Here is an 18,958-nt window from a genome sequence, read left to right on the forward strand (position 1 = left end):
ATCAACACATGATACGCATTGGTAATGACACCAAAAATTGGTGCAATGAAAATGTGTATCATATATACCAGACTGTGGCCAATGTATTGACTCTTAAATGTGTGTGTGTGTGTGTGTGTGTGTGTGTGTGTGTGTGTGTGTGTGTGTGTGTGTGTGTGTGTGTGTGTGTGTGTGTGTGTGTGTGTGTGTGTGTGTGTGTGTGTGTGTGTGTGTGTGTGTGTGTGTGTGTGTGTGTGTGTGCCTAAAGCATACATTTTCCACATTTCAAAGGCTTCGAGGAGGCAAAAAGAACCAATTTGCATGTCCACGCTTAAGAAAAAACAATTTGTAAAAGTGAATGATAGTATGACTATATATCTATTGAAGAAAAGGCAAAAGAAAGAAAATGGAAAATAAAGGGATTGAGAAAGAGATAGGGCCAGCTGGGTCTTTCTGATATTGCCCCCCTCTAGCCATGTGGGCTCTTTGCGGGGGAGCTGACTGAGACTGTGAAAGCTGTTGCTATGAGCACCACAATAACCCGCGTCAGTGATAATGACATCACTAACACAGACGTGTCTCCGTCCATAGTACGCCTCAGTGACACACCAGCCTGAATTCCTCCTAAAACCATGTGTACGCTAACGTTTACACACAAGCATACGCATGAATATTCACACTGTGCCATGGGGCATCATTTTCTGGCATATTTTATCATGCTTTCACAGCAGAGGCAACAATAAGAGGGTCTTTCTCAGGAAATGTAGGCATTTTTTTACATTTCCTCATTTCATTTGAAAAGGTTACCCCTGAGGTTTCAGGAAATCACATTTTCCCACCTAAAGCAAAAGTGCCAGGGCTGTTAGCAACATAAACATTGGGAGTCCACATCTGGGGCTTTTTTTCCCATCAGCATTATTAAAATATTATATCTGATTCAACATACAGTATGTGGCAAGAAATTAAAATCCATCCTATCTTTAAATGCATATTATAGATTATTATATTATTATAAACAATTCATCCATGTATATGTTTCCTTTAATAAAAAAAAACCTTGTAATGTTTAATCAAAATGTCATTATGTCACCATGTCCCTGTGTTCGCAAACCTGGTCTCGAGAGTGAGCTAGAATCAGCCAGACGTCAAGATAGTTCAGGATGCAAACCCTGTGTTGCCGGAGTGGCACAAGGGCTGCCTTGACGACTTTCATGAAGACGCGAGGTGACATAGCTAATCCGAATGGGAGAACTGTGTACTGGTATGCCTGGCCCCCGAAAGCAAACCATAGAAACGGTCTGTATCGAGGAACTATGGAGACATGAAAGTTTGGTCCTTCAGGTCGATGAACAGTGGACGAACACGTTTGAAAATGTGTTTGGCTGTCAACATCTTGAATGGAAGTCTGTGAAGGGTTCGGTTCAAAACACCCAGGTCCAGGATTGGTCATAACCCACCGGTTTTCTTGGCTACAATGAAGTAGGGGCTGTAGAAGCCGGACTTCATTACGGCTGGAGGGGCGGTCTCGATCGCACCTTTCGCCAGTAGGGTGGCGACCTCTGCACGCATGACAGGGGTATTGCCACCCACCATGGTATAGCGGAATCCCCGGAAGCGGGGAGGAGACCGTGCGAACTGAATCACATAGCCGAGCTTGATGGTTCTCGAGAGCCAGCAGGACAGGTTGGGAAGCTCTAGCCAGGCTCCCAAGAACTGAACCAGCCGGGTCATGCGAACCACAGACATACCCTCGATGGGGCAGCGAGCAATGACCGGCACGGATGTGGGAGGTGGAGCGCCCCAGTGTGTGGGCACGGTCATATGCCACGTCCTGACAGAGCAGACCAGGGAAGGATGAGCGTTCCGCGGGGTTCTGCTCTGACAGGGGTCTGGCGACGGAGGGGGACGAGAGTGGCGAGGCGGAACGTTGCACACTGCCATCCGCGGCCTCTGGGAGCTCAGAGATGGGGGTGTCAGTTCTTTCTTAAACCACATTAGCGCGCTGCCGGCCATGAGACCAGCATCGTGGTAAGGAGAACAAAAGATTCACCCCCGGCCCGGGGGAAGGAGTGGCCCTGCTACCACCTCCTGGAAAGAACTGCAGCCCATCTCTGAGCAGGAGGGTGCCCTAGGCGGCGAGCAGACTGAGGCAGCTGAGCCAGCGGCTGGGTAGTGGCAGCAGGTTTCGCCAGAGCTGTCTCTACTGCACCACAGCTGTGGACATCACCTGACCCAGGGAATGTGCGGTCACCTTCGTCGCCCGGAGGGGGCGGCACGCAGCTCTTCCATTAACCCCGGATCAGCTCTACCCTTGTCCATGTCCCTGAGCATCCGGGCCAGGACGACCATGACATGCGGCTTGCCCCGCGGCTCTGTAAGATTTCGCCACCAGGGTAGACGAAAACCTACAGGCTTTGGAGGGGTGCATAGGATCACATGACAGGTAGAAGCGCTCTGAGGACACAACTGCATCACAACAGAGCGCTCCACCGGAGGGACCCCAGTGTACCCTTTAGCCTCGGCCACATCGAGGGAAGAGAAGGTGGAGGAGGCCACTGTACGATCACGGGAAGACAATGGTGATTTCCTGGACCTCGTGACTTCCTCATGCTCTTCCGGGAAGAAAGTTATTGGGGCTGTCAGCATTTGCCGCCCCCAAAAACCAATCATCCAGCTGCGAGCGCTCGGGCCAGAATGGAGGATTCCATTCCAGCCCGATGCTCGCGGCTGCCCGAGAAAGCATGGCTGTCAATTCCGGATCAGACTCGGGCAATGCTGGCACACCCGAAGGCGGCAGCACAGCCGAGTCTTCATCTCTGAAAGACTCCAGCCCACCTTGTGATGCGGCGATCGACATCATCTCATCATCTGGAGCACCAAATGAGTTGTGGAGCGGGTCCGAAGACCGGGTCCGAAGGTTTGTTCCACACCGTAACCCTCAGGTCACCCTGGCCACCAGTCAAAGTATCGCCTCTCGCGGAGGGGATAGAATGGGGTGTGGCAGAGGGGAATCCACTTCCACAGAGGTCATTGAGTCTTGACCGAAGCACCGCAATGGTCAGGTTCCCGCAATGAGAACATGAGTCATCCACAAACGCTGCCTTAGCGTGATCTAAGCCCAAACACGCATGGCAGCGATTGATCACACTCAGAAGTGCACGGGCGAGACATCTTTAAAAAGACGTGCCACTCGCAAGCTTTTTGAGAGAGGAAAAAGCTCAGCAGAGTTATGAAACGCCCAGGGAGAAGCACACACAGTGTTGGGAGATCACTGTACTGATCAGCAGAAGGCAATGTGATATCGCTGGAACGCGCTGTTGCACCAACACACTGGAGAGCCGCTGGTCTCATAGTATCGAAGATCTCAGATGGCTTGCAGAGGAGTGTGTAGAAGCTCTTGGTTCCAAAGCTCGTTTTTGTAGAACTCGAAGGTGATAGGCTTCTAAGCAAACCCCCCATTTTGTCAGTCACTGACGTAACTCGGAGTGACTGAACGAAAGGGAACACAATTATTTCAGCCTCATCCCAGTGTGTTTGGAATTCACATTCTTAGCATGAAAATACATAACAGAGTAAATGCTGATGGTATTAGCCTTTTAATAAATCACACATTATTGTAACCCATGAATTTTCTTATTCAAAACTTTTTTCGCCAACCGTCTTTCTACCACGAACAAGGACATGGAAGCAAGGATGCAAGTAAACTCTATTTATTATAAGGAACACTCCAAGTCAGAATACACAAGACAACTGGTGACGCAGGGACAAGATGATCAGGCGTCCGGATGAAGAGTGGTGAGGTGATGAGTGCAGAGTGGTGAAGTAATCCAAAGCCGGGTGGTAATCCAGTGAAACAAAGACAGGAACAGGACATGAACTGAAACGCCGACAGGACCGGGACCAACATACACGTGGGACATCACACAACGATCTGACAAGGAGTGGAGAATACGGTGAGATTAAATAGGCGAGTGAATGGGCTGCAGCTGGTGAGTAGAGTACGATCAGCTGGAGCGCTGATCAGCTGAATGGAGTGGCAACGCCCACTCACACACACCCACACAGATAACAACAGAAACACGAGACAAGAAGGAAACAGTGAATTCATAAACCGTGACACTTACAGTGTTTTGGAGTTGAATGTAATGGGGTTGAAGATCTAATAATAGACAAATTTCATCTTACTACACCATATTATTGACAGTCACGATTACTGTGCTTTATTCTAAGAACAATAATTTTCTGGAAAAAAAGTTCACTATGATGTTTTTTAATAAAATTATTGTTGAGCTCGATAAGACAAATTTATGTGAAAAACATTGTAAGAGAAATGTATGTCTAAAACATTGTTTTACTTTCATAGCCTGTGTTAATGTTTTGGCATTTAAACTGATAAAATCTCTGAAATCTCTCTCTCTAACGTAGAAAAGCCCTGATATCAAGGCCATGTCTGCATCCTCATTTCCCCGTATGCGAGATTACAACATCTCAAGGTTCCGGACCATGGAGGCAGGGGAACAATGAAGATGTCTCTTCAACTCTATCTGTCTGTCTCTCTCTCTCACTTTGTCCTTTTGATGCTCTCCCTAATTTCATTTTAAGAGATAAAGAGTGCCTTCTGGCTTTTGGTGGTCTAGTACCTCAGCGCACGGTGAAGTGTGTGAGGTGAGTCAGGGACAAGAGAGATTGCGGGAACAGACAGGCTCTGAACACAGCGTACATGTGGGATCCTGTACGTACGGATGAAGAACACAGAGTCAAGGGCTCTTCAGGAAGGAAGAGTGTTTGAATCAAGCACAACTGCTACTGTGTAATGTAGAGTAGGAGCTTGTCACCATTTATCTGAGGAAGATTCAGGGTGTGTACACACTTGTAGTTATCTTGGCTCTTTTGGTCCGGACCAAAAAGTGTATTATTAACACCAAACCTAAAGATACCTAACAAAAAAATCGTTTTTATGACATTTATTTTGCAACAGAATTTACCAAACATCCAAAACAATGCTGTGTGCTGGGCTAAATGCGCTTGTTGTTTGTGTGTAAATATGATAGTATGGCTTGTAAAATATGACTTATAAAATGTGTAAAGGAGTCAAAACAGCACTAGGAATTCCTCCGTTGCACAAACGAAGATCTGCTGCAAGAAGATGGCGCCTGTACCGAACTGTAATGAGCAACATCTATGACAAGATAAACCAGGTATTCTTGAGTATTCTGTCCTTTTTAGGGTCGCATCTTGTGACATCATGCTCTGTTGTTCGTTTTTTTAGATGTCTTCCCTCCGTGTTGCGTTCATATTTCAGTAAAACCGCACCAGAGTTTGCTTGGAAACTTACTAAGACCCCCTGAAAAGGTGGGACTCTGTCCGCTTGTTTAGTGTATGCCAGGGTTTAGATGACAGCGTTCACACTTATTCAAATGAACCGCACTAAGTGAGCAGTCGCAGCAGAGTGTGTTTTAATCGAACCAAACCTGTCATGTGAACACACCCTCAATCTGATCTTCATCATATGGAACGATCTGAATAAACATCATTGCATGAACATCTAAAATGCTAAATTAACAATAAATAAGCAATGCACAATGTACAATAGTTTATTTGTATAAATCGCATCAAACCTGTCCTGTATCTCTGACACAATAGGCAGAGATTATACTAAGATTATGATTTGGTAGTTTCAGGGAAGATGGGCTGAAACTGTCATGCTCATATTAACTACAACAGAAGGATGTAGAAAAGATGTGTGCAGTACATGTATTGGATTTGAAAGGTTTGATTTAATTAGAGGGATGAGATGGGAGAGTAATTTGGGTGATGGCATTACAATGAGGCCTGATTACCGCTGTAAAATGTCTTAACTAATGCTGATGTCAGCTCTCCATCTTATTCCACTCTTCGCTCCTTTCTTCTAATCAGACACTCCTGCAACCCATTTCAGCTCATCATGGACTATATAAACTCCTGTGCATTACAAATCTCACCATGGACTAGTGTGATTGCACTGCTCCCTTGTATTTTGTATTTTGTATTATTTACCTGAAGTGTATCCTACTTCGTGTGCTGTAGGAGCATAACCTGTGGATAACCTATGGATCTTACCAGTGCACTCCACTGTTCATCTGCATCTTTTGTTGTGTCTTTTTATCCATTGAAGCTTATGAAGCCATTGAAGCTTTATCCATTGAAGCTTTTTATCCATTTTGCTTAAACTTCTTAAACTGTTCTGCTGTGTTTTTTTCTTGTCCTGTGTCCATCTGCAATAAAGCTTCCAACAGTTGGGCCCTCCATCCTTCATTGTGGGTTGTGTCCATAAGAGCTGTAAAGAGGAAGACTAGTCTCTAGAAATGACGAGCGCATAATTTCCTTTATAGGCTAATGAATAAGCAAATTAGGATGTGTTTTAAATTTCAACCTGCCTGGAGGAGAGGTGAGGGGTAGGCATTCATTTAGCTTTTTGGGTGCTTCTAAGAAAAAGGTCTTACAGATTTGCTCTCTCAAAAAAATCATACCCTTGCAAGATTGCATGAACTAAGATTTTAAATATACAGTATATATTAAGTGTTATTAAGTATCAAGTATTAAGTGACATGTGAAGGGCAAGTATGGTAACCCATACTCAGGATTCGTTCTCTGCATTTAACCCATCCAAGTTAGGAGTTGTGAGTAGTGAACACACACACACCCGGAGCAGTGTGCAGCCATTTTGCTGTGGCGCCCTGGGAGCGATTGGTGGTTAGGTGCTCTGCTCAAGGGCAAGTATTGAGTAATATCTGCCGGTATCGAGGATTAAACCCGCAACCTTCAAGTTTCCGTTCTGACACTCTAACCATTAGGCCACGAATGCATATGTATATATATATATATATATATATATATATATATATATATATATAAATATATATTTCAAGGCATTGATCAAATTACTAAAGTATTGGCACAATTTTACCTGTAACATTGAAATTAAGCATATCTTTTGGTATCCACTTTGTAATAATATCAGTGTCACGGTCACCTGTTAGTCCCCGTTTTCACTACATGTCACATCATCCTCTCCGGCTCACACCTGCACCTACTTCACAATTACCTGCACCTTCCAGCGATCATCATCACTCAGCATGTTCAGCTGTTGTCACCTTGTCTTCCTATTTCATCTGTGTACTTAAGTTCCTCATGGTTCTCTGTTCAGGTCGGTTCTTGTCAACACTGACTTGTAGTTTTTGTACGTTTCTATTTATATTACATTCCTGTCGTCAGAGTCTGCTTCGACGTGCCTCACACAGCCAAAAGCGTGACAAAATAACTGACCAAAAAGAAAACAGAATGGGTGTTCTCCTCACCCTTTCTGATCCCTTCTCTCGGCTGGTGACCTGCTTTCAGGAGGGCCGCTAGATTGAGGAATATGTCGAGAGTTCCTGGAGATTTCTCATGGGGTAAGCTGGGCAGATGACGTCCTAAAAACTGTATTTTGGTGCGGATTGGAAGCGCATCTGTACCAGCAAGCTCCAGCTGTCAGTGTTTTGACGGTTATATCATGTTTTAGCCTCTAGAGGTCCTCATGGTGCTATCGTGCCCTGCTTATTCAATTTTTAATTAGTGTTATTAGGTTCACATGTGTGTCATTCAGATGTGTGTATTTAAGTCTCTCTGTCTCATAGCCTCTTTGCTTGGTGTTTAGTTGTGCTAAAGCCGGTTGCTCAAGTAAGTGTCCTCTAACTCTGAGACATTTAATTTATCTTGCCTGTGGATTGTTCCCTTCTCTGTTTTATTTTTTGTGGACTTTCTCCTCTGGAGTTTATGCTGAATACCTATGGGAACATTTTTTGAATATTCTTTGTGAAAGCCCCGTTGGACTGATTTTGTTTTTTGATGATTTCTTTTGATGATTTTTTGCTTCAGCTGTGGATTTCTGTTATTCGTATTAAAACTATTTCTGCATCTCATCTTCTTCTGAGTGCGTCTCACTGTTGGGTACCTGTCCCCCCAGAGGCCGCATCTTCTCCTTGTCTTCTCCCGAGCGTGCAGCTATGGACAATCACATTGAGGAGTCCCTCGCTGCAGGAATTATACGTCGGTCCACTTCCCCTGCTGGTGCTGTTTTTTTCTTTGTGGGTAAAAAGGATGGGGGCCTTCAACCCTGCATCGATTATCGAGGCCTCAATAAAATCACTGTCCGGAACCGTTACCCATTGCCGCTTATGGCCACAGCTTTTGAGATACAGCAGGTAGCTTCCATATTCACCAAACTCGACTTGCGCAATGCTTACCATCTTGTGCGCATTAGACAAGGGGATGAGTGGAAGACTGCATTCAACACTCCCACCGGGCACTATGAGTACCTAGTTATGTCATTCGGCCTCACCAATGCTCCTGCAGTTTTCCAGGATCTGATAAATGATGTACTTCGAGATATGCTCAATCAGTTTGTATTTGTCTACCTGGACGATATTCTAATTTTTTCAAGTTCCCTCAATGAACACATGGAGCATGTCAGGAAGGTTCTCAGATGCCTCCTCGATAATCACCTTTATGTTAAACCTGAAAAATGTGAATTCCATGTGACCCAAGTGCAATTTTTGGGATTCATCATTAAGCCCGGCCATATTCAAATGGATCCTCAGAAGGTTCAAGCAGTCACGGATTGGCCCACTCCTGGGTCTGTGAAGGAGGTGCAGTGGTTTCTTGGCTTTGCCAACTTTTACCGCAAGTTTATTTTGAAATTCAGCTCTGTGGCGGCTCCCCTTTCTGCTCTCACTAAAGGGAATAATGCTGGGTTTTGCTGGAGTCCTGAAGCTGAGCTGGCTTTTAATGAACTCAAACGCCGCTTTACTTCATACCCCATCCTCACTCTCCCAGACCCAGACAAACTCTTCGTTGTGGAGGTGGACGCTTCGGATGTGGGTGTTGGAGCAGTGCTTTCCCAGAGGGGGGAGGATAACAGACTTCGGCCATGTGCATTCCTTCCACACCGTCTTACACCAACAGAAAGGAATTACCATGTGGGAGACCGTGAGTTACTGGCTGTTAAACTGGCCCTCGAAGAATGGAGACATTGGCTTGAGGGGGCCAAACACCCATTCCAAGTACTCACTGATCACAAAAATCTAGGTACATTCAGCAGGCCAAGCGACTCAACCCTCGTCAGGCAAGCTGGTCTCTATTCTTCAACCGGTTTCAATTAATTTTATCCTACCGTCCCGGATCCAAAAATCTCAAGCCTGATGCTCTGTCTCGAGTATACTCTAGCAGCAACCAAGAAGATCCTGTCACACCCATTATCCCGAGCTCCAAGATTGTGCCCCCCGTAAGATGGGAACTTGAAAATACAGTAAGACAGGCCCAGGCCCAGGAATCAGACCCAGGAGGTGGGCCAACCAACCGCTTGTTCGTCCCTAAAGCTGTTCGCTCCCAGTTTCTCCAGTGGGGTAATGTCTCTCGTCTGACCTGCCATCCAGGCACTACTTGCACCCTTGAATTTCTCCAGAGACGGTTTTGGTGGCCGACCATCAAGGAGGATACAAAGTCCTTTGTAAGTGCCTGTTCCACATGCAGTCAGGGAGGGTCTCTCATCGCTTACCTCAGGGATTGCTCCACCCTCTCTCTATACCTCGAAGACCCTGGTCACACCTCTCCTTGGATTTCATTACCGGACTCCCACCATTTTATTACAAGGTAACACCACCATTATGGTCATTGTTGACAGATTTTCTAAGGCTGGCAGATTCATTCCCTTGCCCAAATTGCCCACTGCTAAAGGGACTGCGGAGTTGGTCATTAACCATGCTTTTCGAGTTTTTGGCATCCCACAGGACATTGTTTCTGATCGAGGTCCTCAGTTTTCCTCTCGATTCTGGCGGGCATTCTGTCAACTATTGGGGGCAACTGTGAGTCTATCTTCGGGATTCCACCCTGAGTCCAATGGCCAAACAGAGAGATTAAACCAGGATCTGGAGACTACACTGAGGTGCATAGCTGCCAATAACCCATCCTCCTGGTCATCTTTCATTATGTGGGCAGAATACGCTCACAACACTCTACGCTCCTCTGCGACAGGCATGTCTCCCTTCGAATGCCAGTTTGGTTATGCCCCTCCTCTGTTCCCTGACCAAGAAATTGAAGTAGGAGTTCCCTCAGCCCTGCAGTTCATCCGACGCTGTCATCTGACTTGGAGGAAGGTTCGACACAAGCTACTTAGAGTCTCTGAGCAGTACCAGCGACAGGCTAACCGTAGACGCAGACCTGCCCCCACCCTGCGTCCCGGACAGAGGGTTTGGCTCTCCACAAAGAACCTTGCCTTACGAGTAGAGTCCCGCAAGCTCTCCCAGCGATTCATTGGGCCTTTCAAAGTGGCAAGGAAAGTTAACCCTGTTACTTGCCGTTTATACTTGCCTAGGTCCTTAAAGATTAATCCCACATTCCATGTCTCCCTTCTAAAACCTGTCTTGTCTTCTCCTTTTGCTCTAGCAGGTAAACCTCCCCCTCCTCCTTGCATCATTGGAGGCCAACCAGCTTACACAGTCCACCGAATACTGGGTTCCGTCAGGTGCGAGGATCACTTCAGTATCTTGTGGACTGGGAAGGCTATGGCCCACAGGAACGCTCCTGGGTTCCTGCCAGAGATATCTTGGACCCCAAGTTAATTCGGGACTTCCATGTTCATAAACCTGATCGTCCTGGAAGGAAAGTCAGGATCCGTCCGTAGAGGAGGGGGGGGGGGGGGGTCCTGTCAGTGTTTTGGCTGTTATATCATGTTTTAGCCTCTAGAGGTCCTCATGGTGCTATCGTGCCCTGCTTATTCAATTTGTAATTAGTGTTATTAGGTTCACATGTGTGTCATTCAGATGTGTGTATTTAAGTCTCTCTGTCTCATAGCCTCCTTGCTTGGTGTTTAGTTGTGCTAAAGCCGGTTGCCCAAGTAAGTGTCCTCTAACTCTGAGACATTTAATTTATCTTGCCTGTGGATTGTTCCCTTCTCTGTTTTATTTTTTGTGGACTTTCTCCTCTGGAGTTTTTGCTGAATACCTATGGGAACATTTTTTGAATATTCTTTGTGAAAAGCCCCGTTGGACTGATTTTGTTTTTTGATGATTTCTTTTGATGATTTTTTGCTTCAGCTGTGGATTTCTGTTATTCGTATGAAAACTATTTCTGCATCTCATCTTCTTCTGAGTGCGTCTCACTGTTGGGTTCACCATCTCCAGTCGCTCAGGGATTGAGAGTCTGACTATCACGCCAGAGACCCGAGTTCTAGTCCCGGCTCTGACACCAGCGGCAGCTCTCCCAGGCACGTTTGCCTAATATCTGGACCACGTGCTATTGTTGAGCTGTTCAGCCTTCATCTTGGGTGAGGCTGATGGTGACATTGACACTCAAACACCATCATCAGCCATCTTCCACGCCACACCACCTGAATGTGTTCATGTCATGTCTGCCGAGCCAGAAACTGTTCACGTCAAGCCTGCTGAGCCAGAGACTGTTCACTCCAGGTCCGAATGAATTAAGAATTCTGACCTGGAATTAAGTGTACGATAAACATTGCATACAGTTCACACTTTAGTATATTGTTTTAAAGTCTATTATTTATGTTATAATTACTATTTTTAAAAGTATGCTATTTTCACAAGGGTAAGCTTTAATTAGGAGGGTAAAACCCATAATCCATAAATCAATAGTGATGATGGTATGCAATGGGAATTAGACCTGTACTCATTGCTGGCTACAGTCAAGTGTTTTTTCTACCATTCCTAAGGGTTTTTAGGGTCACTGCCCTGATGTAGACCTATGACCTTTGACAGACACATAACTTTGATGCTGGGTTTAACTTTGTGTTTTAAAAAGCTTTATTAGTGATTTCATGATTACATTAATATATTCAAGGCAACATACTCACAAAAATGAAGACTGCAGACCACATTTAAAATGTCAGCACCGTTTCTAAATTAGTGATATTTAGAAGTTATGTATGTTATCAAAATAAATGTTTGTGGAGTGGAAACCTGATCCTAGTTCTATAAGATGCTATGAGAATTTAGCCCTGACCTTTGACCCCAAGTGGGAGGCATATACGTTTAAACCTTTTTCACCTTGGCCTTATGGTCATCGTATCCCCTACATACATTGACTCACAGGAATGTGATAGGAATTTTGACAAAAGCTGACCAAATCAAAGGTTGTTCCTTTTATGAGTCACGTCATTGGAGTGCCATTAGCAGGGTGTACTTGGGCTTGGGTTTTTGCTTTGTAGTGGAAAATTACTGAAAACACTTCTGTGTAATTCATTAACATCCACCAGGGTAGTGTGCAATGGACTGGTATTGCTCAGGAAACCCTTGAAAACAATTTTGTAGGAAAAGAAAAACTTTTTAATTGGTAAAGTAAACTAAAAATAAGATTCTTGAATATAGAGATTTATGGCTGTTGTTGAACTGTAATTTTAACTGTTATCACGGCTTTCCTTTTTCAAGATTGCTATGCAGATCAATTCAAACCATGACTGAGGATGTAGATATAGACATGATCAGGAAATAGAAATATATTTAGGGTCCAATAATAAAGCTTCTGAAGTCTTCTGCTCAAAGCCATAGTAAATCACAGAAGTTCATTGTGTTAATGTTGATTCAGCTATAAATCTTGCCCTCCTGAGAGTGTAATGGACCTCAAGCAGCGTGAACTAATGATTAAACTCCATGCTAAATCCTTGGGAATGTAGCAGTCAATACGCAAATACAACACAATAACAAGGAAAAAGTTAGATTAATAAAATAAAACTTGAAGGTTGCGGGTTTAAAAATTAATAAAATAGAACCATCTAACATGCTGTTAAATATCCCTAGACATATTTTGACATCTTTTGGTTTATAAAAAGAAATGAAATCGCATTTACATTAATGCTATTGACAGAGCTTAACATCCATTGGACCTAGAACATTCTTTTAAGGTCTTAATTCATTAGTTGTGAAAAGGAGAAAGGCAATTATACCTTAAAGCAACACCAAGGAACTTTTCCTCTGCAGTCGCCCTACAGTTTGGAAGCGGAATTGTCCATTACCACTTACGTAAATAATTTAGCCTACCGCAGCCTACCGTCGCACGCGCACGCACATGCTCTCTGTTTATCCAGCACCGGCTTTGGAATCAACAATGGCCACAGACAAGGTAGAGTATGAAACATGATTTTATGAAAGTATGATGTATTGTGACATCACAAACAAACAATTGTAGCAATTGTAATGCTTGCCGTAAAGCAAGTCAAATAAGTAGTTTTCTTATGTCTCATTACAACTACAGAAACGCGACCCGATCTGGCAATCTTACATAGCATGGATATATCAGATAAAGGGCCGCAAAGCTGTGGCATAAGTGCATTTCACCATGTCACAACTTGATGAACCACTGAAACGATTTTGGAAACATTATTTTAAGGTAAAAAATCTTACTTAGTGTTGCTTTAATATCCACATTTATTTGCACATTCACATTTTAACAAATGTGGCTATGCAGAAAGAAATTACAGCATTGCTAAAGCCGCAGTGTCACCCAGGATATACAGTTGTGTCCTCAGAAGTCTCAAGGTTTCTATTTTACCCATCGTTTTTTATCATTGTGGTGTCCTTTCTTCAGGACTCCACTGAGAAATGAAGCAGGCCTGAATGAATAGAGGGATTTGGTTTCTTTATCTTTTAATATTAAATATACTCTCACATCTTTTCACCAGCATAGGGATCTCACTGATCTACTGCCAGCAACCTTGGGATCTCTGCCTCTGCCACAGCAATATTCACTGTAGAATCATTACAACTTCTACATTTTCGATTTGCTGTGTGGCATCCAGTTATCATATAAATAATAATAAAACAATTTTTTATTTAAGTTTGAGTAAAATGTTCTATTATTTTGGCAGTCTAATCAAATAATCAGTTAAGAATCAGATATTACAAACAGGGCATGGCATTCCTCAATGGAAGAACCAAAATCACATAGAGAACTTTGCAGCATGGGATACAGAATACAGTGCGATGTGCGATGTGTTCAAATTGACAAATTAAGAAGGTCCTCTAGGTTTTCTGTGCATACTGTGCAGATTGCAATATCATAAGTCTGTTGTATTTGTACAACTAACTAGTAATGTCAAACTCCAGACTTCATGAAAGAGCTGGTTTACAGCGACCTCTTAACCAATTCTCAGCATGTGAAGACTTCTATGAACTTGAGTTGTACTCATTTATTGGGGGAGGGGTACATTTCCATGCATTTATTATGTCTTTCTGTCCCATATTCAGCTTATTCATGGGTGCCCCCTTTTAAGTTGAACCAAATAGTCTCGTTTTCTTCCCAATAACACCTAAAGATGGCATTTGTTGTCTATGTTGTAGATAAGCTCCAGCTGACTGTTTATGTTTTTTGTAAATGAGTGACTCTTTTGGCGTCAGTGAGGTCATAATGATTTGACTTAAAATAGGAAGCATTCCATTCATTCCATGCTGTGCTGCAATTCTGACGAAATTCCAAAGCCTTTATCTTGCCTTTAAAGAAGATTCATATTAGCTGAGAACTGTTGCACTTTGCCCCCTGTCAAACTACGCAGGGGATCCAAACATTTCATGTTTAGAGTTTGACCAAGAAATGAATAACCAACCGAAAACAGATTCACCTCAACAGCCCTCTAACAAAGAATAACACCCTTAAAACTACAGTTACAACCACATTATCAACTTGAGCCTGCACAATGAAATCAAAGTTCACATCGAACCAGACCTCAGCTACGCTTCCTTGCAGAGAAATTAAGAAATCATGAGTATGACAAACGTTAAGGGCCTTAATCGTGACAAATTCAAAAGGCTCTCTTGTGAAAAAGAAGTGTGATTTAACATACTGAAGTGTATTTAAACAAAGCTACTGGCAAATAGTCCATTTGAAGTACATTTTAACATTTGACAGTTGAAGTACACTTTAACCATATTTCAAGGACAATAGAATTTATATTAGATGTACTTAGATCCTAAAAAGACACTAAAGTTAAGCTAAATGTATATAAATTTGAACTGTAATACATTTTCATTTAATTGCATGATACATTCAGTTCACACTTAAGTATTCTTTCAAGTATTTTATTTCTATAATAAGTACTGTAATAAAAAATGTACTTAAGTGTACTTCTTTTTCACAAGAGCGCCCATTCGAGGCAAATATCATAAATTGTATCTCATTATCTCAGTTGGTTCTCAAAGTCTAAATGGACATCAAATGAAAACATTGTCCTAAACTGTCATGCTTTTTTGGGGTTCTCAGAGACTGCAGTGTCATATAAAAATAGCAGAAAAGTATATTTATTTAGCTGGGATTGAAACAGAAGTTTCATGTTTCTTAACATGTTTTTAGTTGTAAGTCCATTACGTCTCCTGAGCCATTAAAGAGCATTCTCCTCTAGGCTGTGACCTCCACAGTGTCCGCCGAAACTGAGATGTAATTTTATTGCAAATAAAAACACACCTGAGGCCTACAGTATGTGTGCACACACTGAGGCACTGTAGGCAGGTGTGTGCTGAGATGGTATTTGAGACGGGCATTCCTGGCATTCCACCTCTTCCCCCTCCGATCCAAAATTCCATTCATTTCAGCCCAAATGCTGTACAGAGCGAGGCAGCGCAGCACAGCACAGAGCTGGCTTCTCACCAGTCCGTGCACCTGTTCAACATGACAGCTCACTCCTCGGTGCACCTGTGCTGCTGATCGCCACCGCTGATTGCTAAATTAAACTCACGTGCGAGATGTCCTCCTGCTGTCCGATTTTAATTTGATAAGAGAGTGACCTGTAACAGCTGAGTCTGGAGTAACTCATAAGCTGTTGGCCAATATCAGCCCCGTGGAGAGGTTGGTAAGTGAAGCTAAACGTTCATATGCTTCACTGATTCAACATATTAGAACACTGAGGCAGCGTAATGTCCAGCAAGTTATAGGCCTGCTTGTACATGGCAGAGCCACAAGCAAACTGTCTTTGAAGTCTATAGACTATAATGTTTTTGGACACTGTATAGCATGTTATTTGCAATTGAATAAAATTCATAGTTAGTTATTTCTTCAATTGCTTTTTTGACTCATTTAAGTAGATCTTATTTATGCATATTTTCATAATTACCCCTTCCCTTGAAATAAAGGCTAGTTAAAGTGTACTGCCGAACATACCGACAAGTAATTATGGTGAACTACAATGTACATTAATAACCTCCTTCAGACCTTCCTCAGACCCTAACCATATTGAACAGTAAAAGTATCCTTGAAGCAGGAGAGTTTCCCACGAGGAGGAAAGGGAGGCAGTGCCTCCTCAGAAAACTGGATGAGAAAATAAATCCATATTACAAGAATAAAACAATGCATATATTACAAAATGTGACTGTAGCAAAGTTCAGGGAAGAAGGAGGCGGGAACTGGCGAACAATCAAAAATACTTTATTTAAAATAAAACAAACAAACCAAAGAACCACCAGCAGCCCCGGACGACTGCTGGCTACCGAAAATAAAACAAAACACAACATAAAACACAGGCCTGTTCCTCTCTCGATCATTCACGTCGTCGCTCCTCCTTTATGCTTCCGCTCCTCCGTGAGAGATGCGAGACTGGTGTGCCTCACAGGTGTCGCTCATCAAAACTCGCACCACCGGCCTCGCACCGTTCTCTCACGTCCCTCGGCCTCGTCCTGCTCGCCATATACCCCCATTGCCCTTCACAGGCCGGGGGGTACCCACGAGACTGTGCCTACTCCCAACCCAAAAAATGATGGCTGCTGCTGAGGGACGTGGTGCCCCGGGAGCTTCGAGAAACCAAACGTCCAACCGGGAAGGTTTGGGACGTGGTGGAGGGTTCCATGCAAGCCCGACCTTCTCGGTGGCCTGGGAAAGCATAGCCACCCATTCTGGATCGGAACTCGGGCAACGCTACACTCCCCGAAGGGGGCAACGCAGCTGAATTCTCATCTCCAGAAGACTGAAGCTCCCCCTCTGATGCTGCGACCGACATCTGATTGTCAGGTGGAGCTCCAAATGACACGACTGGTTGTCCATGAGAAGGACCAGTACGCTCCTTTGAAGGCTCCAACGGCGGCAGCGCTTATGAGGCGTGAGGGGCCCATGGAGATTGCCTCGGCGGGAAAGCCCTCTCGGTGCTTCATTACATATGGAAGGGGGAAATCTCCTCAACTACCACCAATGTGCAGCATCCACTTGGATTTTGCGACAGCAGCCAATGTGTCAGAACACCCTGCAGTCACACACCAGCTCAAAAGCACATAGTGACCCACGTGTATTTGTGCTAAAGCAGCGTGAATAATGTCACCAACTCTAGCTGACCTGCATTTGGCCAGATGTGTCTCCGCATGTGTCTCCAGCTGAAACGTGATAGCAAAATCAATAAAGCAATGGCTGGCAGATTTAACATTGCATTTTCACTCCAGATTGCCACTATTGGTTTTTCTCAGCATGTCTTACACATGTCTTACACGTGCAAGATCAGAGCATTGTCCTCAGTCTGAAAAGCATTTCCGTTTCGTTCCTGCCTGTAGAGAGAAGTGTCGTACATGTGCTTGTTATGTTCACCAGATCATTCAGGAAATTTCTAAGCTGAACTCGGTAACATTTCTGTCTGAAATAAAACAATTTTATGTACAGATATCTTATTTAAATTGTTTTACCTTAACTCATTACCTTTATTTTTTCTAATATGTTAATTAAACTTATTTTGTGCAACAACAAAAAATATATATATATATATAAAATTTACTATACTAACATAACCCATGCAAAGTAAATTTTTAATACCAGCAAATTTCCACTGAAAATTAAACCTCCTGTTTCAACAGAATAATATAACCCAACCAGAAGTTTAATACCTTTTGATACCTTTTCCTCGAATCTGAGCCTTCTAATCCATCGTCTTATTGGTATACAGTTTAAGTGATTATCAAGTCCCTCGCGATTGTTTACCTTGTCTTCATTCTGTGGTGAACTAAATCTGACATGGCTAAGACTATAGTCCACAGAATAAAAGCTTCTAAAGTAGGGCTTTAATGCAGAACTTGAACATGGGACTAATGTCAACCAGTTTATGCTAAATCTTGTCTTTTTCCATACGATCCAAGACCATTCTGACTTGATTCAAATGAGGGGTCACATAAAGTGTCGACAAGACCACTCACGTGCTGCAATAAAAATAAAAAAGTTTACAGCAGGAATAAGTAGCCATAAGTAAATATTAAGGTAGGAACCAGATTAAAGGCATTCCTGCTGCTGTTAAATCCTGCAAAAGTTAAAGGGGTAAAGAAAGTCAAAAACCAGTAGTTTTTGTAATCCTCTTAGATGGTTAAGTGTTTCAGATATTAAACAGAATTAATAACTCTGCATGCTGAGGAGAGAAACGTGACTCTGATCTAAACATCACATTCATGGTCTTTTTTAACAGAGATTTTTTTTTATTTAATTACATTTAATTTTTTAAGAATAATTGAGTATATGTTGTAAAGCTGCCCATAGTGAAGATAAAATGGAAAAGCCAAAGGCTTCTGCAAACGGCATAATTTGTTCTCCATATCATGGAAGGCTATTTCTACCACCTAAAGAAATAAATTAGATAAAAAGTCAAACTTATGAGTTCCTAAGTCCTAAGTTCAAATGTTTAAATTATGACATATTAAGTCAAAATTATGAGATCAGTTAAAATTAAGACAAAAAGTCAAAAGGATGATATAAAAGTAATAATATCAGATAAAAATTCAAAATTAGGAGATAAAAAGGTCATACTTATGAGATAAAATAGTCAAAATACGTGATATGTCAGACGTTTAACATATACTGTCATAATTATGAGATACAACTCAAAATTATGGCATAAAAAGACAAACATACAAGATGTCTATTATGAGATTTAAAAAATTCAAATTATGAGCTATAATTATAAGATAAAATACTGAAATTATGCCTTAAAAAGTCACCA

This window comes from Siphateles boraxobius, unplaced genomic scaffold (assembly GCF_051911475.1).
Source record: "Siphateles boraxobius isolate OS27281-9 unplaced genomic scaffold, OSU_SipBor_1 35, whole genome shotgun sequence".
Classification (NCBI taxonomy): domain Eukaryota; kingdom Metazoa; phylum Chordata; class Actinopteri; order Cypriniformes; family Leuciscidae; genus Siphateles; species Siphateles boraxobius.